Genomic DNA, 26,106 nt, shown 5'->3' with positions numbered 1-26,106 from the left:
CACTGGGTTTGCCCCAGCTCATGGTGGCATGTGCTTTCTAGGTCTATACTGCTTAGGCTCCAGGTTGCTGTGCAGGGATACTGTCCAAAGCAGGCCCTACTGTTCGTGCACTTCCAACGTCTAAGCTATTCAGATTCAGGTTCTCAGGTACTCTGCAAGGGCACAGATTCGGTTGAGCCTGTGTTTTTTTCCCTTCTTAGGTTTGAGCAGCTGAGGCAACCAGGTGCTTGGTGAGCACACTGTCCCAGGTGGGCTGTGCATCTTAATCACCTTCCCAGTCCTGGCCTCTTGGTTTCCCAGGTGTGCCTTGGGAGGACCATCTCAGTTGCGCTGTGTGTCTCCTCTCGGGAGCTAATCTCAGGCTGCGACCCTCGTGGCAGATGTCAACCATTCAGGATCCCAGAAAGACATGGTTAGCAACTGGGAGCCTCCTCACAGTTTGGTGGAGGATGCCAGTCTCTGGGGCTGAGATTGCCCCTTGCCTTGCCGCTCTGGCTGTCACATGCCTGCCTCCCTGCCTCCAGCAGGGGGGAGGGGCCTGTACGCAAATGGCTAGCTCTTCTTTGGCATCCATTCAATCCTTTGTTCTGGGTGGGCCAGTCTTCATGATAGGTTAGAGCCTTTTGTGAGAAAGTCCTCTTTTTTTTTTTTCCTCTCTGGCTATCCCACAGTTTGGGTTGCTATCTCACATTAACTCCCTCAGATTGTCCTCAGGGCATTCAGGCCTGGTCCTTACCCTAAGCATGCAGCCCACGCCTCCCTGTCCAGCCCCCACTCACTGCTGGTGGACGCAAGCGTCTGGGCTACTTCTCTGCTGGGGTTGTGGTTAGGCGTGTATTCTGTGTTTTGTTGTTTTTTCCTCCAGTTTTGTTGCCCCCTGAATTCAAAAACTACCCACAGAGGCTCTGGTGAGAGGGTTTCCTGCTGTTTGGAAATTTTCTTCATGACTACCTCCCCAGGACCAGTCTCCTTCCCTAACTCTTTTGTCTCTCTTTTTGTCTTTTATATTTTGTCCTACCTCCTTTTGAAGAGAAGGGGCTGCCTTTCTGGGTGCCTGGTGTCCTCTGCCAGTGTTCAGAAGTTGTTTTGTGGAAGTTGCTCAGCATTCAAACAATCTTTTGATGATTTTGTGGGGGAGACAGTGGTCTCCCCGTCCTATTCCTCTGCCATCTTGGGACTGCACCCCTCTGTTTTTCTGACTTCACTCTGTATAATATGATCTAGGTTCATCCACCTCATTACAACTGAGTCAAATGTGTTCCTTTTTATGGCTGAGAAATATTCCATTGTGTTTAGGTACCACAATTTCTTTATCAATTCATCTGTCGATGGACATCTAGGTTGCTTCCATGTCCTAGCTATTGTAAATACTCTTGCAATGAATATTGGGGTACATGTGTCTTTTTCAACACTGGTTTTCTCAGTGGATATATCCATTACTGGAATTGCTGGGTCATAGGATAGTTTTCAGCTTCTTTGGTGGCTCAGATGGTAAAGAATTTGCCTTCAATGCAGGAGAACCGGATTCAATCCCAAAGTCAGAAAGATCTCCTGGAGAAGGGAATGGCCACCAATTCCTGTATTCTTGCTTGGAGAATTCCGTATTCTTCCCTGGCAGTCTACAGTCCATGGGGTCATAAAGAGTCAGACATGACTGAGCAATATTTTCACTTCATGGTAGTGTTATTCATTCTTTTTAAAAGAATCTCTATACTGCTCTTAATAGTGACTGTATCAATTTGCATTCCCACCAACAGTGCAAGAGGGTTTCCTTTTCTCCACACCCTCTTGGGATTTATTGTTTATGGATTTTGGGGGGATGGCCATTGTGACCAGTGTAAGGTGATACCTGATTTTAGTTTTTATTTGCATTTCTGGAATAATGAACAATGTTGAGCATCATTTCATGTGTTTATTAGCCATCTATATGTCTTTGGAGATATGTCTGTTTAGGTCTTCTTTAAGTTTAATTATGTCCCATTTGTTTATTTTTGTTTTTATTTCCATAACTCTGTGAGGTAGGTCATAGAGGATCTTACTGTGATTTATGTCAAAGAGTGTTCTGCCTATGTTTTCCTCTTAAGAGTTTTATAGTTTCTGGTCTTATATGTAGGTCTTTAATCCAGTTTGAATTTATTTTTGTATATGGTGTTAGTAAGTGTTCTAATTTCATTTTTTTACATGGCTCTGTCCAGTTTTCCCAGCATTATTTATTGAAGAGACTATCTTTTCTCCACTGTGTATTTTTGCCTCCTTTGTCAAAGATATGGTGCCCATAGGTGTGTGGGTTATCTCTGGGCTTTATCTCTTGTTCCATTGGTTTATATTTCTGTTTTTGTGCCAGTACCATACTGTCTTGATGACTGTAGCCTTGTAGTATAGTCTGAAGTCAGGAAGGTTGGTTCCTCCAGATCCATTCTTCTTAAAATTGCTTTGGCACATCGAGTCTTTTGTATTTACATACAAATTGTGCAATTTTTTGTTTTAGTTCTGTGAAAAATATCTTTGATAATTTGATAGAGATTGCATTGGATCTGTAGATTGCTTTGAATAGTATAGTCATTTTCACAATATAGATTCTTCCACTCCACGAACATGGTATATCTCTCGAACTGTTTTTGCTGTCTTTGATTTCTTTCATTAGTTTCGTATAGTTTTCTGCATACAAGTCTTTTGTCTCTTTAGGTAAGTTTATTCCTAGGTATTTTATTGTTTTTGTTGCAATGGTGAATGGGATTGTTTCCTTAATTTATCCTTCTGATTTTTCATTTTTAGTGTATAGGGATGCAAGGGATTTCTGCATATTAATTTTATATCCTGTAACTTTGCTATATTCATTGATTAGCTCTAGTAATTTTCTGATGGCATCTTAGGTAGAATATCATGTCATTTGCAAACAGTGAGAGTTTTACATCTTCTTTTCCAATCTGGATTCCTTATTATTTCTTTTTCTTCTCTGATTGCTGTAGCTAGGACTTCCAAAACTATGTTGAATAATAGTGGTAAGTGTGGGCACCATTGCCTTGTTCCTGATCTTGAAGAAATGCTTTCAGTTTTTCACTGTTGAGAGTAATGTTTGCTGTAAGTTTATCATCTATGGTCTTCATTATTTTGAGGTATGTTCTTTCTATACCTACTTTCTGGAGAGATTTTTTTTTTTTTATGTCATAAATGAGAGTAAAAATTTTGTCAAAAGCTTTCTCTGCATCTATTGAGATGGTCATATGATTTTATCTCTCAGTTTGCTAATATTGTGTATCACATTGATTGATTTGCATATATTGAAGAATCCTTATATCCCTGGGATAAAGCTCAGTTGATCATGATGTATGATTCTTTAAATATATTGTTGGATTCTGTTTGCTAGAATTTTGAGGTTATTTGCATCTATGTTCATTAGTGCTATTTGCTGTAATTTTCTTTGTTTGTGGCATCTTTTTAAGCAGAATTGAAACATTTATCTTTTCTGTCTATCTGCTCCATCCAGAGATTGTAAAATGTTAGGTTTTCAGCAGCTTTATCAGATAAATCAGGAAGGCTACCTCACTAACAAGTACAGAAATCATAAGGTATTTGGGGGACCTTGTAAAGAGAGGAATTCACCTAGATCTCTTAGGCGAAATTACTGCAGATGGTGACTGCAGGCATGAAATTAAAAGATGCTTGCTCCTTGGAAGAGAAGCTATGCCCAACCTAGACAGCGTATTAAAGAGAAGAGACATTACTTTGCCAACAAAGGTCCATCTAGTCAAAGCTATGGTTTTTCCAGTGATCATGTATGGATGTGAGATTTGGACTATAAAGAAAGCTGAGTGCCAAATAATTGATGCTTTTGAACTGTGGTGTTGGAGAAGACCCTTGAGAGTCCCTTGGACTGCAAGGAGATCCAACCAGTCCTTCCTAAAGGAAATCAGTCCTGAATATTCATTGGAAGGACTGATGCTAAAGCTGAAGCTCCAATACTTTGGCCTCCTGACGCGAAGAACTGACTCATTAGTAAAGACACTGATGCTGGGAATGATTGAAGGCAGGAGGAAAAGGGGATGACAGAGGATGAGATGGTTGGATGGCATCACCAACTCAATGGACATGAGTTTGAACAGGCTCCAGGAGTTGGTGATGGACAGGGAAGCCTAGCATGCTGCAGTCCATGGGGTCGCAAACAGTTGGACACGACTGAGCAACTGAACTGAACTGATAATTAGTTTGAGGGGACGGTTTTCCTTATACCTGGAAAATACAGACTCAAACCAGTAACTTTTCAGACAGAAACCATAAAAATAGTAACCATTTTCACCAGTTCACTGAGTTCTTTTGTTAACTCTTTTTGTTAGCAGTTTATGAATGTCATTAAGATTCTTTAATTTCTTGCCCAGTTTAGTATAATGGTCTGAAAGTTAGAAACTTGTATTTTAACAAAGATTCTTTCTGTATATCTTCTTGAAGAGAAAGCATTTTGCAAAGGCATTAGAGTGAAACTGCAAGTGTCTATAATGACAAAAGACTTACGAAGGCACGTTTAAATCTGATTACAATACAACTGACAAAGAAGCTTGGTTACTGCTATGACAAAGAACACTTTAAGATAACAACTAGAATTATGACTATCATTTTACCAGAACATATCACATTTTTGGGAATTCCATATGATTTCTCAATTATTTATATTATTAATATTTACCATACAATATAACTTAAGAATATTTATTACTCATTTGATAATACTTCCCATGTAATTTAACATACCAAATTAATCTAATTAGCTTAATATTTCTCTTTGGGATATTTCAGGGGCCCTTTGAAACATCCTGAAATTAGACAGAAGTCAAAGGACTTCATTAAATTTTGATTTAGTAAATTTTATCAATAACACTCATTCAGATAGGATCATAGGTCACTGTGAAACAATATTTATTCACTTAGTTGAAGTTGCAATAAAAGATTTCGAAGTCTAATACAGAGCAGATCATTTAAAAGTAAGGAACTTAAAATCTGTTATCAAAGGTAGTTTATCATCTTAGGAAAACTTGTACTATACACAAAACTCTTTTTTCAGGGTCTGCTTTCCACAAAGCTTTCTCTCTTTCTGTAGCCATCACTTAATTTGCCCATCCAGTAACAAACACCTATAAGTCAAACCTACTACCTTTTTCCTTAATAAAATGCAATTCCATTCCTCAGACCTTCTTTACTAAAAAAATGCATCCCACTTTTCTTATGCAACCATGAACTGTCCTTTATATCAGCACTGTAGATTGGTGAACACAAATACTTGTGATAATTTCTAAAAATACTTGCTTTCTTATAGAGAACATTTCAGGATGGTACCTAACATATTCATTAATAGTGCAAAATATCTTTAACTTATCTGTGAGAGGAAGCCAGTGCTCAGTAATTAATGTTTCAGTATCTTATTTTATTTGGGAGTGACCTACCTATTCAATAACTTCCATCATTTAATTTTGCACAACCCTAGATTTTCAAGTTACCAAAATCTGAAGAGATTTAAACATAATTATTCTTAACAGATTTTATCTAAAAGTCCTTATCTCATTTACATTTCTTTTCTTAAAAGTTTCTTCACATTGAGTTACTTTCCTTGCTTACAAATTTCCAACAGATATAATAAGATCTTATTCGGCTTATATTAAACCTAGCCACAATAAAAGTATTATACTTAATGTTGATACTATAAGTGCTTACTTTTCTTTAGACCAATTAAATCAGAGCTTATTACAAATAAACCTTAGCAATACTATCCAAAGACGTATACTGAGACATACATATGTCCAGCCAGACACGACAAGATATCCAGCTTCATCCTCTAGGCTTAGTCATGAATCAGATATCACAGTATAAAACTCACTAGTTTATAAATAGCAGTTGGAATTTTAAAAAAAATTTAAGGCTTCATACTCCTTTTTCCCGCTTCAGTTTCAGAAATTAAAGATAATCTACATAAGATGTGATTCTGAGATGTGTCTATCATGAGATACGTCTACATAAGATGTGATCCTCAAGGCACAGGAAACAAAAATCAGGTTCTTTATATAGGACTTATCCCTTCAGAACTTATTTTCTTTCAAGCAAACTTTCTCTGTGGGTTGGAATGAAACTGGTTGGAAGTCAGTTAACCTTCTACTGGTATTGTGTACTTAATTGGCACAATTGAAGGTTCTTCATTTTCATAGATACACCCTTTTATTTCTTTTAATGATTCTGAAAACTTGATCAGCCAGCGTAAAAAATGTTTGTGTGTAACTTGGACCAACCTACATTGTCTAATTATTAGAGTAGTCAAATCCAGATCTAAGCCTTCTAAAAAGGCAGAATTAAGTAAAGGATCATTTTGATGGTTAAAGAATGACTCAGGTGTCAAGCCAGAATATTGCTTAGAAGTTTATTTTTTTTCAAACCCTTCCTAACAATCCAGAATTGATTCATTCGATCTTTGCTTGCACTGTTGAATCTCTGTCCACTCTACAGTTTTAGGAAAAAGCTCTGGGATAAATTTGAATTATTTTTGAGCTAATTCCTTACATTCATTTTGAGCCTGTGTTTCCAAATCCATTAAGGGATGTTTCCATCCTGCTTCCTCTATTCATTCCCTTGCTTTGCTTTCAGAAACTAACAGCTGTAATGATTAATACAGATCTGAAAATTTGGGCTTGTAGGACTGGATGGTTAACCCGAATTCCTTAGCAAGTCCCAATGGATCCTGACTTGGATCAGGAAATTCCTTAGCTAAAGCTTTAAGTTCTCCTTAAGGGAGCTATAATTACTTCTGATTTTTTTTTTTTTTTAATCCTTCTTTGCTTGAGCAAGGGAAGCAGCAGGACATGGAGGCATTGGATAATTTGGAAGAGATAGCATCTGGCCAGTTAATTCAGATAGAAGAGGATACTCCGGGGGAGCAGAGGGAGAGACAGTAACAGAGTACCAGCAGCCTTTTTTGTTCTGATACAGTTTCAAGAGAAGTTTCTACATACCAAAGTAAGTATTTCATTCAGTCTGCTTGATATTATGGCCAGCTTGTTTAACCATGTATATCAATTTTGGAATATCAAAAGAACCCCAATTTGGCCATTTTAAGTTGAGAGCTCCCCAGTTAACTATGTACTTGCAAGTATGAGCTCTGTACGTATTATACATGAATCTGGCTGGAGTGTTAGTCAGAGGTTGGCTTTCTGAAGCTCCTCATTTCTGTTTTTGAGAGACTCTATTTCCCATTGTTTGTTGAATTTGTCAGGGATAAAATTCACTGCTGAAATTGTGTGATGGGCCTATGTGTTTCTCGTGAGCTTAATTCTTACAAGCATCACCCCAGACTCATTTCAGCTCTTCTTATATGTCTCGGTTTCTTTCTTTAGCAGTTTAAGGCCACCATGAGTGCTCAGATTGCTGAATGGCCAATTCTTATTAATGACCCCTGGTGAGCAAGTGTTTTAATTAATGAGTGAGTTTCCCTATGGAACCACTGCACAGTATGAGGACATGGCCTCTACTACTCCTGTAAATTTCTCACTCACCTGAGAAAGCCATAACTGGCCAGGAGGACTGTTGTCCCTTTTCTGTGGAGCAAAGGTCTCATGTATTAATAATAGTTTCCCTTTTATCCCTACAATTTCTATTAAGGCAGCCAAATTGAGAAAGTGTCAGATCGGCCTTTTACCTAACCACTCAGCCAAGACTGCTTAGTCTCCTACAACTGAGCAGACCCTGCTATCTTTCAAACAGTGCAATGGGCTGCTGCTGGTATCAAAGCTCCACTTGCTCACAGAGTTCAGGCAAAGGAGGGAAGTCCACTCTGGGTCACATCACTCATTGCATTACAACTGTTGATTTAAAAAAAAAGCACATTGTGAGAGCTGTGAGTTGTTTCATGTTGGGCAAAATGAAGACTGTGACCTGGGAAACAGCATCTCAGATAGCTCTGAGAAGGGCTTCCCAGGTGTCAGTAATGGTAAAGAATCTGCCTGCTAATGCAGGACACATAAGAGACACAGTTCCGATCCCTGGTCAGGAAGATCCCCTGGAGGAGGGCATGGGAACCCACTCCAGTATTCTTGCCTGGAGAATCCCATGGACAGAGGAGCCTGGAGGGCTATAGTCCATAGAGTCGCAAAGAGTTGGACATGACTAATTGACTTAGCATGGTTTTGTTGGGGGGGAATACATGAAATCAAGCACATATTTTCCCAGAAGATTTCTACCAGTCTTGTGAAGCTTATTCCAGTCACAAATAACAGTCATCATCATGAGGGATTTTAGTGCCTTTCTAAATATGAGGAGATAGAAGAATTGGGCTCCTTAAATTGGCTCCTAAAAATAACTATCTGAAGACTTGTCCTGCCAGTTTTACCCTGGGTACAAAGTGCTTCATTTCTGCTTTCCATTCTGAATTCCTTTCAGGGGGTGTTGAAGGTTGGTGGCTTCAGTAGCACACGATTCCGTCCTTGTAGAGGTAGATGGCAAATGCCCATGGCCAGTGTCAATTTGTAGTTGACACATGATAAATTGGCTCTGCAGGTGGCACTAGTGGTAAAGAACATGCCTGCCACTGCAGAAGACACAAAAGACTCAGATTTGATCCCTGGATTGGGCAGATCTCCTGGAGGAGGGCATGACAACCCACTCTAGTATTCTTGCTTGGAGAATCCTACAGACAGAGGAGCCTGACAGGCTACAGTCCATAGGGACACAAAGAGTTGGACACAACTGAAGGGACTTAGCATGCACATAGGCATGATACATTAAACTCTAAAATTCTAGGACATAGAGCTCATAAGATAAATTTCAATTTCATTATAAAATCTTATTATTGATTAATCTTTTAGTATCTTTTAGGTGACAGACCTATTCTTAGGGGAACTAAAAGCAACTGTCCTTCTCTTGCAAATCTCTACAAATACCAGAATGTAAATATCCAGTCTCATCACTTCATGGCAAATAGATGGGGAAACAATGGAAACAGTGACAGATTTTATTTTCTTAGGCTCCAAAATCACTGCAGATAGAGACTGCAGCCATGAAATTAAAAGACACTTGCTCCTTGAAAGAAAAGCTGTGACCAAACTAGACAAAATGGTAACGATAACCCTGTATACGAGACAGCAAAAGAGACACTGATGTATAGAACAGTCTTATGGACTCTGTGGGAGAGGGAGAGGGTGGGAAGATTTGGGAGAATGGCATTGAAACATGTGAAATGTCATGTATGAAACGAGAAAAAAAAAAGAAAAAGACTAAACTTCTAGTATGAAAAAAAATAAATAAATAAAAGGCAGAGGCATTACTTTGCCAACAAAAGTCTGTCTGGTTAAAGCTATTGTTTTTCTAGTAGTCATGTATGGATGTGAGAGTTGGACCATAAAGAAAGCTGAGCACTGAAGAACTGATGCTTTTGAACTGTGGTGTTGGAGAAGACTCTTGAAAGTCCCTTGGACTGCAAGGAGATCAAGCAAGTGAATCCTAAAGGAAATCAGTCCTGAATATTCATTGGAAGGACTGATGCTGAAGCTGAAACTCCAATACTTTGGCCACCTGATGCAAAGAACTGACTCATTTGGGAAACACTGAGGGCAGGAGAAGGGGTTGAGAGAAGATGTGATGGTCGGATGGCATCACTGACACGATGGACATGAGTTTGAGTAGGCCCCGGGAGTTGCTGATGGACAAGGAAGCCTAGCGTGCTACAGTCCATGGGGTCGCAAAGAGTCAGACACAACTGAGCAACTGAACTGAACTGAACTGAAATACAGTCCACAAGGATGAGACTGAGCCTAATTAGCTCAATCAGGCAAGACCAGAAATCAAGGGAAAAAATGACAAAGTTGTAGTTTTAAAATTCAAAATGCTGAGAATAACTCCCTTAGCCAAGCTTTACAAATAGTAAAGCCTTAGTCATCTGAGGAAACAGCTTTAATCTATTCTAACTGTGCTTTTTAAACTAATAAGTTTACATAGTAATACCTGATTCATAACTTAGTTTTTTTTATGTTTTTTTTTTTTTTTAAACTTTGTATTATTGAGGGACTATAGCTGAATAACAGTGTTGTGCAGTTTCAGGTGAACAGCAAAGGGATTCACCCACACATGTATATGTATCCATTCTCCCCCAATCCCCCCTCCCATCTGGGCTGCCACCTAATACTGAGCAGAGTTGCATGTGCTATACAGTAGTTTCTTGTTGATTATCCATGGAAAATATAACATTGTGTACATGTCTATTGCAAACTCCTTAACTGTCCCTTCTGCCTGGCAACCATAAGTTCATTCTCTAAAGTCTATGAGTCTGTTCTGGTTTTGTAAGTTCATTTGTATAATTTTGTTATAGATTCCACATATAAGGGATGTCATATAATACTTCTCCTTCTCTGTCTGACATACATCATTCAGTATGACAATGTTTAGGCCCATCTATGTTGCTGTAAATGCCATTATTTCAGTTTTTTAATGTTTGAGTAATATTCCACTGTATATATGTACCACATCTTTATCCATTCCTCTGTCAATGGGCATTTAGGTTACTTCTATGTTTTGGCTATTGTAAACACTGCTGTAATGAACATTGGGGTGCATGTATCCTTTGGGTACAACAAGGCTGTATATTGTCCCCCTACTTATTTAACTGCTATGCAGAATACATCATGCAAAATGCCAGGTTAGATGAATTCACAAGCTGGAATAAGGATTTCCAGGAGAAATCCCAGTAACCTCAGATATGCAGATGATATCACTGTCAGTGCAGCATGTGAAAGGAACTTAAGAGCCTCTTGATGAGGGTGAAAGAGGAGAGTGAAAAATCTGACTTAAAACTCAACATTAAAATTTAAGATCATGGCGTCTGGTTCCATCTGATGGGCAGGGCCATGCTCAGTACATCTTTAATCCAATTTTCTGTTGATGGGCTGGGCTATGTTCCCTCCCTGTTGTTTGACCTGAGACTAGACTATGGTGGAGGTAATGAAGATAATGGTGACCTCCTTCAAAAGGTCCCATGCACGCACTCCCACACTCAGTGTCCCTGACCCTGCAGCAGTCTACTGCCGACCCACGCCTCCACCAGAGACTCCTGGACACTAACAGTCAGGTCTGGGTCAGTCTCTTGTTGGGTCACAGCTCCTTTCTCTTGGGTTCTAGTTCATACAAAGTTTTGTTTGTGCCCTCCAAGAGTCTGTTTCCCCAGTCCTGTGTAAGTTCTGTAATCAAATCCCACTGGCTTCAAAAGTCAAATTCTCTGGGGGTTCTCAGTCCCTTTGCCAGATCCCCAGATGGGGAAAACTGTTTTGGGTCCTAGAGCTTTCTTAACAGTGCGAGAATTTCTTTGGTATAATTGTTCTGTAGTTTGTGGGTCATCTGCTCGGTGACTCTATGGTGGGGTTAATGGCAACCTCCTCCAAGAAGGCTTATGCCACAGGCTTTGTGACACAGGTAGCTGCACTAAGAACCCCTGCCCCTGCAGGAGGCCACTGATGACCCGAACCTCTGCAGGAGACGCAAACACAGGTCTGGCTCAGTCTCTGTGGGGTCTGTGAACAAGACCCAGATTGCCCCAAAGTCAGTCTCTCCCATCCAGAAGATTCCATAAACCTCTTATCCTTATTCGTCAGAGGGCGGACAAAATGAAAACCATAATCACAGAAAACTAATCAAACTTATCACATGGACCACAGCCTTGTCTAACTCAATGAAACTATGAGCCATGCCATGTAGGGCCAGCCAAGATGGATAGGTCATGGTGGAGAGTTATGACAAAACGTGGTCCACTGGAGAATGGAGTGGCAAACTACTTCAGAATTCTTGCCTTGAGAACCCCATGAACCATATAAAAAGGCAAAAAACACTGAAATATGAACTCCCCAGGTAAATCAAGGTAAATTAGAAGTGGTCAAGAGGAGATGTGGAGAAGGAAATGGCAACCTACTCCAGTATTCTTGCCTGGAGAATCCCAGGGACAGAGGAGCCTGGCAGGCTTCTGTCTGTGGGGTCGCAGAGTCAGACATGACTGAAGCGACTTAGCAGCAGCAGCAGCAATGTGATACACCACTTTAACAAATTGAAAGATAAAAACCATATCATTATCTCAACAGATGCAGAGAAAGCCTTTGACAAAATTCAACATCCATTTATGATAACAAACAAACAAACAAAAAAAACCCTCCAGAAAGCACAATAGAAGGAACATATCTCAAGATAATAAAAGCCATATATGATAAACCCACAGCAAACATTATCCTCAATGGGGAAAAATTGAAAGCATTTCTTCTAAAGTCAGGAACAAGACAAGGGTGCCCACTCTCACCACTACTATTCAACATAGTTTTGGAAGTTTTTGCCACAGCAGTCAGAGAAGAACAAGAAATAAAAGGAATCCAGATTGGAAAAGAATAAGTAAAACTCTCACCGTTTGCAGATGACATGATCCTCTACATAGAAAACCCTAAAGACACCAGCAGAAAATTACTAGGGCTAATCAAGGAATATAGTAAAGTTGCAGGATATAAAATTTCTGCATATAAAATTTCTGTGTATTAACACAGAAATCCCTTGCATTCCTATACATTAACAGAAAACAGATTAAGGAAACAATTCCATTCACCATTGCGATGAAAAAAATAAAATACTTAGGAATAAACCTACCTAAAGATACAAAAGACCTATATATAAACTATAAACCCTGATGAAAGAAATCAAAGAGGACACAAATAGATGGAGATATATACCATGTTCATGAATCGGAAGAATTAATATAGTGAAAATGAGTATACTACGCAAAGAAATCTATCAGATCAGATCAGATCAGTCGCTCAGTCGTGTCCAACTCTTTGCGACCCCATGAATCACAGCACGCCAGGCCTCCCTGTCCATCACCAACTCCCGGAGTTCACTCAGACTCACGTCCATTGAGTCAGTGATGCCATCCAGCCATCTCATCCTCTGTCGTCCCCTTCTCCTCCTGCCCCTAATCCCTCCCAGCATCAGAGTCTTTTCCAATGAGTCAACTCTTCGCATGAGGTGGCCAAAGTACTGGAGTTTCAGCTTTAGCATCATTCCTTCCAAAGAACTCCCAGGGCTGATCTCCTTCAGAATGGACTGGTTGGATCTCCTTGCAGTCCAAGGGACTCTCAAGAGTCTTCTCCAACACCACAGTTCAAAAGCATCAATTCTTCGGCACTTAGCCTTCTTCACAGTCCAACTCTCACATCCATACATGACCACAGGAAAAACCATAGCCTTGACTAGACGGACCTTTGGCAAAGTAATGTCTCTGCTTTTGAATATGCTATCTAGGTTGGTAGATTCAATCAATCCCTATCAGGCTACCAATGGTATTTTTTACAGAACTAGAACAAATAATTTCACAATTTGTATGGAAATATAAAAATCCTCACATAGCCAAAGTAATCTTGAGAAAGAAGATTGAAACTGGAGAAATGAACCTTCCTGACTTCAGACTGTAGTACAAAGCTACAGTCATCAAGGCAGTATGGTACTGGCACAAAGACAGAATTTTGATCAATGGAACAAATTAGAAAGCCCAGAGATAAATCAACACACCTATGGATACCTTATCTTTTTGACAAAGGAGGCAAGAATATACAATGGAGAAAAGACAATTTCTTTAAAAAGTGGTGCTAGGAAAACTGGTCAACCACCTGTAAAAGAATGAAACTAGGACACTTTCTAACATCATACACAAAAATAAACTCAAAATGGATTAAAGATCTAAATGTAAGACCAGAAGCTATGAAACAAGGAAAACATAGGCACAACACTTTCTGACAGAAATCACAGCAAGATCCTGAATGACCCACCTCCAAGAATAATGGAAAGAAAAGCAAAAATAAACAAATGGGACCTAATTAACCTTAAAAGCTTTTGCACATGAAGGAAACTATAAGCAAGGTGAAAAGACAGCCTTCAGAATGGGAGAAAATAATAGCAAATGAAGCAACTGACAAAGAATTAATCTCAAAAATAGACAAGCAGCTCCTGCAGCTCAATACCAGAAAAATTAATGACCCAATCAAAAAAATGGGCCAGACAACTAAACATACATTTCTCCAAAGAAGACATACAGATGGCAAACACATGAAAAGATGCTCAACATCACTCATTATCAGAAAAATGCAAATCAAAACCATAATGAGTTACCATCTCAAGCCGGTCAGAATGGCTGCCATCAAAAAGTCTACAAACAATAAATGCTGGAGAGGGTGTGGAGAAAAGGGAACCCTCTTACACTGTTGGTGGGAAGGCATACTAGTACAGCCACTATGGAGAATAGTGTGGAGGTTCCTTAGAAAACTGGAAATAGAACTGCCATATGACCCAGCAATCCCACTGCTGGGCATCCACACTGAGGAAACCAGAATTGAAAAAGATACGTGTATCCCAGTGTTCATCACAGCACTGTTTACAGTAGCTAGGACATGGAAGCAACCTAGATGTCCATCAGCAGATGAATGGATAAGGAAGCTGTACATATACACAATGGAATGTTACTCATCTATTAGAAAGAACGCATTTGAATCAGTTCCAATGAGGTGGATGAAACTGGAGCCTATTATACAAAGTGAAGTAAGTCAGAAAGAAAAACACCAATACAATATATTAATGCATATATATGAAATTTAGATGGAGAAGGAAATGGCAACCCACTCCAGTATTCTTGCCTGGAGAGTCCTGTGGATGGAGGGGCCTGGTGGGCTGCCGTCTATGGGGTCGCACAGAGTTGGACACGACTGAGGTGACTTAGCAGCAGCAGCAGCATGGAATTTAGAAAGATGGTAATGATGACCCTATCTGTGAGACAGCAAAAGAGATACAGATATAAAGAAAAGACTTTTGGACTGTGTGGGAAAAGACGAGGGTGGGATGATTTGAGAGAATAGCATTGATACATGTATATTACCATATGTGAAATGCATCACCAGTCCTAGTTCGATGCATGAAACAGGGCAGTCAAAACTGGTGCACTCCAACAACCCAGAGGGATGGGATTGAGACGGAGGTGGGAGAGGGTTTTGGGATGGGGGACTCATGTACACCTGTGGCTGATTCATGTCAATGCATGGCAAAAAACACCAAAATATTATAAAGTAACTAGCCTCCAATTAAATCGGTTCAGTTCAGTTCAGTCATTCAGTCGTGTCCGACTCTTTGCCACCCCATGAACCGCAGCATGCCAGGCCTCCCTGTCCATCACCAGCTGCCGGAGTTTACCCAAACTCATGTCCATTGAGTCGGTGATGCCATACAACCATCTCATCCTCTGTCGTCCCCTCCTCCTGCCTTCAGTCTTTCCCAGCATCAGGGTGTTTTCCAATGAATCAGTTCTTCGCATCAGGACTGGTAAGTGTAGATAAAGGTTTACCAGTAAGTATATACTCTTATATGGGAGAAGGCAATGGCACCCCACTCCAGTACTCTTGCCTGGAAAATCCCATGGACGGAGGAGCCTGGTGGGCTGCAGTCCATGGGGTCACTAAGAGTCGGACACGACTGAGCAGCTTCACTTTCACTTTTCCCTTTTATGCATTGGAGAAGGAAATGGCAACCCACTCCAGTGTTCTTGCCTGGAGAATCCCAGGGATGGGGGAGCCTGGTGGGCTGCCGTCTATGGGGTCGCACAGAGTCGGAGATGACTGAAGCGACTTAGCAGCAGCAGCATACCCTTATATGGTCAGGGTAGTGTATTAATCACTTATAAAGATAGGATTAAAATTAAAAGTAGTAAAAATAGCTATAACTACAGTGGTTAAAGTTGTAGCTAATTATAACTACAAATAAAAAAAGATGTAAAATATGATAACATAAAATGTGGGGAAGAGAGTAAAAATGTTGTTTAGAAAGGAATCAAACTAATGTGTTATATATAAAACAGTGAAAAAAATGGCAATAAGCAATACTTTAATTTAATAAATTAATTGCATAATAATTGCATATAATTTAAATGCAAGTAGACTAAATTCTGCCATCAAAGGACCTAGAGGGACTGGATAGATTAAGAAAAAGACTCATCTATATGCTTCCTAGAAGAAATGCACTTTAGATAAAAGTGGGAGGGTAACAGGTAGGAAGATCAGAGGTCCCCAAGGGGCAGGAGGAAATAAACTTCAAGTGGTAGATTTCTTTTTTTCCCCCTTATCTGTTGACAAAACATGTTCTGCTTAAGACTAAACTCTTTTTTTCTTTTCTCAAACCTTGGACTGATAATGGCTCAACCACTCAACCTTTATTCTTGTCAATTGTTTTATGGCCAGAGATGACACACCTTGTGCCATCCTATCTCAAAGATGCATATTGTGGGATAGGGGCATGGTGAAACTCCCTCAGCCTTGAGTCATTTCTTTTATCTGATTAGAAGCTGGCTAACAGACAGAAAATGCCTTGCTAAAAACTAGCAGGCAGGCATTCTTTCTGCCCCCTTCTGATGTCTATATCAGAAGCTTTCTCTGTCTCTCTTAATCTTTAATAAAATTCTGTTACACAGAAAGCTCCAACTGGTCAAGCCTGGTCTCTGGCTCGGGATCAAAATCCTCTTCTCCAGAGATCATGAATCCTGGCATAGCATAAGGCTTGCAGCAGCAACTTTTCAAAAGGACAGAAAAAGACTGAAAGCAGAGTTGGAAAAAGGTGTCCCATGTAAATGGAAATCAAAAGAAAGCTAGGGTAGTTTTACTTATATCAGTCAAAGTAGACTTTGATTGTAATAAGAGACTAAGAAGGATAGTACATAATTATAAAGGGATTAAGCTACCAAGAGATTATAACATTGTAAATATTTATGCACTCAATATGTAAGCACCTAAATATATAAAGCAAATATTAACAGACCTAAAGAGAGAAATAGATTGCAATAAAATCACAGTAGGAGACGTTAATGGACCACTTACATCAACATGTAGATCATCCACCAGATGGAAAATCAATCAGGAAATACTGCCTTAAGTGATATTTCAAACTTGATGGAGTTAGATATTTACAGAACATTCCACCTAAAAGCAACAGATTGCACGTTCTTCTCAAGTTCACACGCAACATTTCCCAAGATAGATCATATATTAGGTCACAAACTTGAAATTATGTCAAAAATATTTTCTGACCACAATTATATAATCTAGAAATTAATTATATGAAAACTGGAAAATTCAGAAATGTATGGAGATTAAACCACATGCTATTGAAGTAGGTCAAAGAAAAAGTCAAAAGAGAAATTAAAAATACCTAAGATAAATGAAAATGGAAGTGGAACATACCAAAACTGATGGAATGCTGCAAAAGTAGATGTAAGAGGGGAGTTCATAGCAATAAATGCCTACTTTAAGAAACAAGACTCAACAACCTTGCACCCTAGGAAACTAGAAAACGAAGGTCCAATGAAGCCCAAAGTTAGTATGGGAAGGAAATAAGAAAGATTAGAGAAGAAATAAATGAAATAGACACACAATAGAAAAGATCAATGAAGGAGCTGGTTACATGAAAAATAACAAAATTGAGAAAACTTTAGGTATACTGACCAATAAGAGAGAGCAATCAATGAAATGAAAGAAAAGATGTTACAACTGATACAACAGATACATGCACCCCAAATTCATAGCAGAATTATTTACACTTGTCAAGATACAGAAGCAAGCTAAGTTTCCATCAAGAGGTGAATGGATAAAGAAGTTGTGGTATGTATATAGTTATCAATCTCTCTCTCTCTCTCTCTCTCTCTCTCTCTATATATATATATATATATATATATATATATACCATCCATCTATCTATATCTATATATACATATATATATATATATATGGATATATTAGTTCAGTTCCATTCAGTTGCTCAGTTCAGTTCAGTCACTCAGTTGTGTCTAACTCTTTGTGACCCCATGGACTGCAGCATGCCAGCCTTCCCTGTCCATCACTAACTCCTGTATTTTGCTTAAACTCATGTGCATCTAGCCGGTGATGCCATCCAACCATCTCATCCTCTCTTGTCCCCTTCTCCTCCTGCCTTCAATTATTCCCAGCATCAGGGTCTTTTCCAGTGAGTCAGTTCTTTGCATCACGTGGCCAAAGTATTTAGTCCTTCAGCTTCAGCATCAGTCCTTCCAATGAATATTCAGGACTGGTTTGTTTTGGATTGACTGGTTTGATCTCCTTGCAGTCCAATGGACTCTCAAGAGTCTTCTCCAGCACCACAGTTCAAAGGCATTGATTCTTGGGTGCTCTGCCTTCTTTACAGTCTAGCTCTCACAACGGTTTTTGACCACTTGGAAGACCATAACTTTGACTATATGGACCTTTGTCAGCAAAGTAATGTCTCTACTTTTTAATATGCTATCTAGGTTGGTCATAGCTTTTCTTCTAAGGATCAAGCGCCTTTTAATTTCATGGCTACAGTCACCATCTGCAGTGATTTTGGAGCCCAAGAAAATAAAGTCTGTCACTGTTTCCTTTATTTCTCCATCTATTTGCCATGAAGTGATGGGACCAGATGCCATGATCTTAGGTTTTTGAATGTTGAGTATTATTAAGCCAGTCTTTTCACTCTCCTCTTTCACTTTTATCCTGAGCCTCTTAAGTTCCTCTTCACTTTCTGCCATAAGGGTGATGTCATCTGCATATCTGAGATTACTGATATTTTTCCTGAGAATCTTAATTCCAGCTTGTGTTTCATGCAGCCCGGCATCTTGCATGAAATATAAGTTAACTAAGCAGGGTGACAATATACAGCCTTGACATACTCCTTTCCCAGTTTGGAACTAGTCCATTGTTCCATGTCTAGTTCTAACTGTTGCTTTTTGACTTGCTTACAGATTTCTCAGGAGGCAGGTAAGGTGGCCTGGTATTCCCATCTCTTAAGAATTTTTCACAGTTTGCTGTGATCCACACAATCAAAGGCTTTGGCATAGTCAATAAAGCAGAAGTAGATGCTTTTCTGGAATTCTCTTGCTTTTTCTATGATCCAGTGGATGCTGGCAATTTGATCTCTGGTTCCTCTGCCTTTTCTTAATCCAGCTTGTGCATCTGGAAGTTTTCGGTTCACATACTGTTGAAACCTAGCTTGGAGAATTTTGATAATTACTTTGCTAGTGTGTGAAATGAGTGCAATTGTGTTGAAACATTCTTTGGTATTGCCTTTCTTTGGGATTGGAATGAAAACTGACCTTTTCCAGTCCTGTGGCCACTGCTGAGTTTTCCAAATTTGCTGGCATATTAAGTGCAGCACTTTCACATCATCATCTTTTATGATTTGAAATGGCTCAGCTGGAATTTCATTACCTCCACTAACTTTGTACTTAGTGATGCTTCCTAAGGCCCACTTGACTTCACATTCCAGGATGTCTGGCTCTAGGTGAGTGATCACACCATCGTGATTATCTGGGTCATTAAGATCTTTTTTGTATAGTTCTTCTGTGTTTTCTTGCCGCCTCTTCTTAATATCTTCTGCTTCTGTTAGGTCCATAACATTTCTGTCCTTTATTGTGACCATCTTTGCATGAAATATTCCCTTGGTATCTCTAATTTTCTTGAAGAGACCTCTTGTTTTTCCCATTCTATTGTTTTCCTCTATTTCTTTGCATTGATCTCTGAGTTAGGCTTTCTTATCTCTCCTTGCTATTCTTTGGAACTCTGCATTCAGATGGGTATATCTTTCTTTTCTCCTTTGTCTTTCACTGCTCTTCTTTTCTCAGCCATTTTTTAGGCCTCCACAGACAACCATTTTGCCTTTTTGCATTTCTTTTTCTTGAAGATTGTTTTGATTACTGCCTCCTGTTCATTGTCACGAACCTCCATCCATAGTTGTTCAGGCACTCTGTCTATATATATATAAAGTGGAAAAGTGAAAGTGTTAGTCACTCAGTCATGTATGACTCTTTGTGACCCCCATGGACTGTAGCCTGCCAGGCTGCTCTGTCCGTGGATTTTGTCAGGCAATAATACTGGAATGGGTAGCCATTCCTTTCTCCCGTGTATCTTCCTGACCCAGAGATTGAGTCCAGGCCTCCTGTATTGCAGGCAGGCTCTTTACCATCTAAACCACCAGGGAAACCTTACACACACACACACAAACACAGAGGAATACAGCTCAGCCATAAAAAATTTTGCCATTTACAACAACGTGGATGGGCTTGGATGGTATTACACTAAGTGAAACAAATCAGAGGAAGACAAATACTGTACGATATCACTTATATATGAAATCAAAAAGAATACAACAAACTAGTGAAAATAACAAAAAAGAAGCAGACTCACAGATACAGAGAATGAAGTAGTAGTACCAGTGGGGAGATGGAAAGGGGAGGGGCAAAATTTGGATAGGGAATTGAGGTTAGAAACTACTATGAATATAAAATATAAGCTACAAGGATATATTGTACAACAGGCAATATATTACATGCAATAATTTAGCCAATATTTTATAATAAGTATAAATGTAGTGTAACCTTTAAAAACTGTGAATCACTGTATTCTACACTTGAAATTTATATAATATTGTACATGAACTATGTTTGACAGAATTTACCTGGGAAGCCATTTGGACCTGGATTTTTGTTTTAGGGGATTTTTTCCATTACCGATTCAATTTCTTTACTAGTAACCAGTTTATTCATTTTCTATTTATTTCTGATTCAGTATTGAAAGACTATATGTTTCTAGGAATTTATCCATTTCTCCTAGGCTGTCTAATTTGTTGATATATAATTATTCATAGCATTCTCTTATCCTTTGTATTTCTGTGGTATTGTAATTTCTCCTCTTTCATTTCTGATTTATTTGGACACTTTTTCCTGGTGAGTCTGGCTAATGTTGTATCAATTTATTTATTTATTATTATTTTTTTTTGCTTTACAATATTGTATTGGTTTTGCCATACATCAACATGCATCCGCCACGGGTGTACATGTGTTCCCCATCCTGAACCCCCCTCCCACCTCCCTCCTCATACCATTCCTCTGGGTCATCCCAGTGCACAAGCCCCAAGTTTCCTGTATCCTGCATCGAACCTGGACTGGCGATTCGTTTCTTACATGATATTATACATGTTTTGTGTTGTATCAATTTCATCTTTTCAAAGAACTAACTTTTAGTTTCATTTATGTGTTCTATTGTGGGTTTTTTCTCCATTTCATTTATTTCTGCTCTGATCTTTATGATTTGCTTTATTCCACTAACCTTGGGGTTGGTTTATTTTTTCTAGTTTCTTTAAATATACATTTAGAGTTTTTGCTTCAGATTTTTCTTATTATTTGAGGTGTACCTATATCACTATGAACTGCCCTCTTAGAATTACTTTTGCCTCATCCCATGGGTTTTGGAAAGTTATATTTCCGTATTCATTTGTCCCAAGGTAATTTTTTATTTCCTCTTTGATTTCTTCATTGATTGAGTGATTGTTGAGTAGTATGTTGCTTAATCTCCACATGTTTGTATACTTCCTAGTTTCCTTCTTGCAACTGAGTTCTAGTTTCATGCTATTGTGATTGGAAAAGATGCTTGACTTGATTTCAAACTTTTTATATTTATTGAGACTTGTTTTGTAGTCTAACCATGCAGTCTATCCTGGAGAGTATTCCTTGTGCACTTGAAAAGTGTGTTCTGCTGTTTTTGGATCGAGTTTTCTATATATATCTATTAAGTCTATATAGTCTAATGTGTTTTTTAAGGCCGTGTTTCCGTATTTATTTTCTTCCTGTGTGACCTATCCATTAATCTAAGTGGGGTATTAACATCCCCTACTATTATTGTATAGCTATCTATTGCTCCCTTTATTTCTGTTAATATTTGTTTTATCTATTTAGGTGCTCCTATATTAGGTGCATAAATGTTTATAAATTTTGTGTCCTCTTGTTGGATTAACCCTTTTTTTCATTCTGTAATGTTCTTCCTTGTATTTTATTACAGTCTTTGTTTTAAAGTCTATTTTGTGTGATACAGAGTATTGCTACCCCAGCTTTCTTTTGTTTTCCATTTACATGGAACTTTTTTCCATCCCTTCACTTTCAATCTATGCATGTCTTTAGATATAAGATGTGCCTCTTATAGGCTGCATGTAGATGGGTCTCAGTTTCTGTCTTCTGTTTTTTAACTTACCTAGTCAGCCACCCTATATGTTTTGATTAGGGCAGTTAGTCCATAGACATTTACAGTGATAATTGACTTCCCTGTTGGTCCAGTGGTTAAGACTCTGCCCCTCCAATCCAGGGGACAGGGTTTCGATCCATGACTGGGAAAGTTCCACGTGTTACATGATGTGGCCCAATAAATAAATAAAGTAGATAAAATGATAATAGATATGCACTATTGCCATTTTGTTAATTTTCATTGTGTTTTTTGTTGTTTTATCTTTTTTGTCAGTTTCTTTCCTTCTACTTTGATGGATTCCTCAGTGTTATATTTGGATTCTTTTCTCATTATTTTTTGTTATTCATTGTAGGTTTTTAGTTTGTGGTTATCATGAGGTTCATATATAATGACCTTTACATATATCTGTGTATTTAAGCTGATAGTCACTTAAGTTAAAAGTATTCTAAAAGCACTACACTTTCCCTCCCCCCAACACATACACACTTTTGGTGTCATATTTTTACCAGTCTTTATTTTGTGTATCTCTTAACTACTTATTGTTAAGTAAATCATCAGAAATTTAAATATTTGTTTATACATTTGCCTTTACCAGTGAGATTTTTCTTTCATATTCTTTTTTCTAGTTGTGGCCTTTTTCTGCCAAACATGACCCTTTAACATTTTTTGTAAGGCCAGTTTGGTGGTAATGAACACCTTTATTTTTTGCTTGTCTGGGAAACTATCTGTCTGTCCTTCAGTTATGAATGATAAACTTGCTAGATCGTGAGTTTTTTCCTTTCATCATTCTATATCCTGTTACCCCGTTATGGCCTGTAAAGTTTCAGCTAAGAAATCAGCAGATAATCTTATGGCATTTTTCTTGTATGTGATTAGTTGTTTTTCTCTTGCTTCTCTTAAGATTTTCCCATTAACTTTTGCCATTTTATTTATTTATTTTTTTTCTTTAATAATTTTAGAAAATGAATCCACCACGGGTATACATGTGTTCCCCATCCTGAACCCCCTCCCACCTCCCTCCCCACACCATCCCTCTGGGTCGTCCCAGTGCACCAGCCCCAAGCATCCAGTATCGTGCATTGAACCTGGACTGGCATCTCGTTTCATACATGATATTTTACATGTTTCAATGCCATTCTCCCAAATCTTCCCACCCTCTCCCTCTCCCACAGAGTCCATAAGACTGTTCTATACGTCAGTGTCTCTTTTGCTGTCTCGTATACAGGGTTATCGTTACCATCTTTCTAAATTCCATATATATGCATTAGTATACTGTATTGGTGTTTTTCCTTCTGGCTTACTTCACTCTGTATAATAGCAGCTCAACTCCAGAAAAATAAATGACCCAATCAAAAAATGGGCCAAAGATCTAAATAGACATTTCTCCAAAGAAGACATACAGATGGCTAACAAACACATGAAAAGATGCTCAACATCACTCATTATCAGAAATGCAAATCAAAACCACTATGAGGTACCATTTCACACCAGTCAGAATGGCTGCAATCCAAAAGTCTACAAATAATAAATGCTGGAGAGGTGTGGAGAAAAGGGAACCCTCTTACACTGTTGGTGGGAATGCAAACTAGTACAGCCACTATGGAGAACAGTGTGGGAGATTCCTTAAAAAACTGGAAATAGAACTGCCTTATGATCCAGCAATCCCACTGCTGGGCATACACACTGAGGAAACCAGAAGGGAAAGAGACATGTGTACCCCAATGTTCATCGCAGCACTGTTTATAATAGCCAGGACATGGAAGCAACCTAGATGTCCATCAGCAGATGAATGGATAAGAAAGCTGTGGTACATATACACAATGGAGTATTACTCAGCCATTAAAAAGAATACATTTGAATCAGTTCTAATGAGGTGGATGAAACTGGAACTTTTGCCATTTTAATTATAACATATCTTGGTGTGAATCTCTTTGGATTCATCTTTTTTGTGACTGTCTGTTCTTCCTGTACCTGGATGTGTTTCTTTCCCCAGGTTAGGGAAGTTTTCAGCCATTATTTCATCAAATAGTTTTTTTTTTTTCCCCCCTTTCTCTCTTCTCCTTCCAGGACCCCTATAATGTTCGTGCTGATATGTCCAACGTTATCCAAGAGGTCCTTTAAACTCATCTCATTTAAAAATTTTTTTCTTTTTGCTGTTTTGTGTGAATTCCATTATTCTATCTTGCCGATCACTACTCCATTATTCTGCATCATCTAATCTGCTGTTTATTCTGTTCAGTATATTTTTATATCAGTTATTGTATTTACATTTCTGATTGGTTCTTTTCTATATTTTCTAAATATTTATTACATTTTTTCATTGATTTCCTCCATTCTTTTCCCAAGTTTGGTGAGCATCTTTATAATCATTTCCTTGAACTCTATATCAGGTAAATTACTTACTACCATTTCTTTGGGATTTTCTTCTGGGGTTTTATTCTGTTCTTTCACTTGGAACATATTCTTCTGTCTCTTCATTTTGAGTTTTGTTTCTGCTTCTGTGAATTATGTGAAACATCTAAGTCTCCTGGTTTTGAAGAAGTGGCCCTGTTATTAAGTGTCCCATGTATAGACTGCTTGTGTCTAGTGACTTTAACAGGTCAGCTGCAGCTAGAGCAGCCCTGGCTGGGGAAGTCCCTAGGGAACACTGAGCCAGAGGTCACCTTGGTTGGATAGCTGGGGCTAGAGCTAGAGCCACTGTGGACTGGGAGTAGTTCAGGGGGATTCAACAATGGCACAGACCAGTGCCTCTGACCCCAGAGAGGGCTCCAGCAGTTCCTTGCCCATTTGGCAGAAGCTCTAAAATAGTAAACGGGTTTTTTCCTGTATAATCTAGGTTCCCTATAAACGTTTTTTTGTTGTTGTTTTTAATTTTTGGTTCTTTGTTTTCGTGTTTTGTGTGTGTGTTTGTGTCCTAACATGGGTGTATGCTCAGGCCACTCAGCTATATCCCTCCCTACTCTATCTCATCCTGAAAGGGGGTAGGGTTCTCATGGATACCATATCTATGTCTTTCCTACTTCTTTCTGTGTGGTCCTTTATGTGAAATAGTTGTTTAATCAGCCTTCAGGGCTTCTTCAGGAGGAATTGTTCTATATGTAGGCATAGATTTGGTGTTTCATGAGAGGAGGTGAGCTCAGAGTCTTCCTATGCTGCCATCTTGCTCTTCTCCCATTTCCTTTAATATTTTGAACAAAATTTCTTTAAACTAATGGTTACTTTGAAGTCTCTGATGTCAAATATGACATCTAGTCCTGCTCACATGCAATTTTTGTTATCTGCTTTATTTCCTGTTTATGAGGCACATGGTCTTTTTTTTTTTTTTTTTTTTTGATGTCTCATAATTTTTTATTTTTGAAAAACTAGCCATATTAAGGAATATGTCAGTTACTGGATTCTAACCTCTAACCCTCTCCAAGACTTTTTTATTGTTCTTTTCTATTGTTGTTGTTGTTGTTTTTGATGGGCTATTTTAAAGAAGTCTATTACTTAAATTGTGAAGCTTTTGATGTTGCTCCTCAGAGGGTAAAGTTTCAAGTATATATATAGTCACTTTGGGATCACAAATTTTAGCAGTGCTCTCTTTGATTATCTCTTTCTCTGAACTCTCTTTTAAACTGATTTATATATCATTATACATCACCTATTAGGTGCCACTAATTACTAGATGACTGTCATAATGTTTTAAACAATGCTCTGAGGAATAAATTTCTCATTAATCTAATCCAGTTAAATTCATGAAATGATAGTTGTTGAAGGCTGTCTTTGGGAGTTGTTCTACTTCAAGGAGGCCTCTCTCTTCTTAGCTATATCTTTCTGTGGTTCTCTCTGGTGAACTAGCTGTCTATGGTTTATCTTCTTGCTCTTAATTGAGAGGAACTAATGATTTGCAGACTGTCCTTGGACTTGTGTACACTGTTTCACATAGTCATTTGCTCATGGAGATTTCATGCTCACTTTCTTGTGGATTGCCTCTAACCCTAGGAAAACTCTGAAAAACTACTATGGGTACTGGGTGGAG

At 38.6% G+C, this 26,106-nt stretch overlaps 1 long non-coding RNA gene across 8 annotated transcripts in view; it reads left to right on the top strand.

Annotated features, from left to right (window-relative positions):
• Positions 1 to 26,106, top strand: part of LOC138986448 (uncharacterized) — a 190,538-nt gene that overhangs the window by 156,353 nt on the left and 8,079 nt on the right. For 5 of the 8 annotated variants that reach the window (XR_011463296.1, XR_011463298.1, XR_011463300.1 and 2 more), the window contains one exon: positions 6,822 to 6,993. The exons of 1 other annotated variant lie outside the window; for it this stretch is intronic. This is a non-coding gene — a long non-coding RNA (uncharacterized lncRNA). The remainder of the gene's footprint in view (positions 1 to 6,821; positions 6,994 to 26,106) is intronic. 2 more of the 8 variants (XR_011463297.1, XR_011463294.1) reach the window with 1 other exon arrangement.

This window comes from Bos mutus, chromosome X, assembly GCF_027580195.1.
Source record: "Bos mutus isolate GX-2022 chromosome X, NWIPB_WYAK_1.1, whole genome shotgun sequence".
NCBI classification, from domain to species: Eukaryota; Metazoa; Chordata; class Mammalia; order Artiodactyla; family Bovidae; genus Bos; species Bos mutus.
This window is presented reverse-complemented; position numbering and strand designations above follow the sequence as displayed.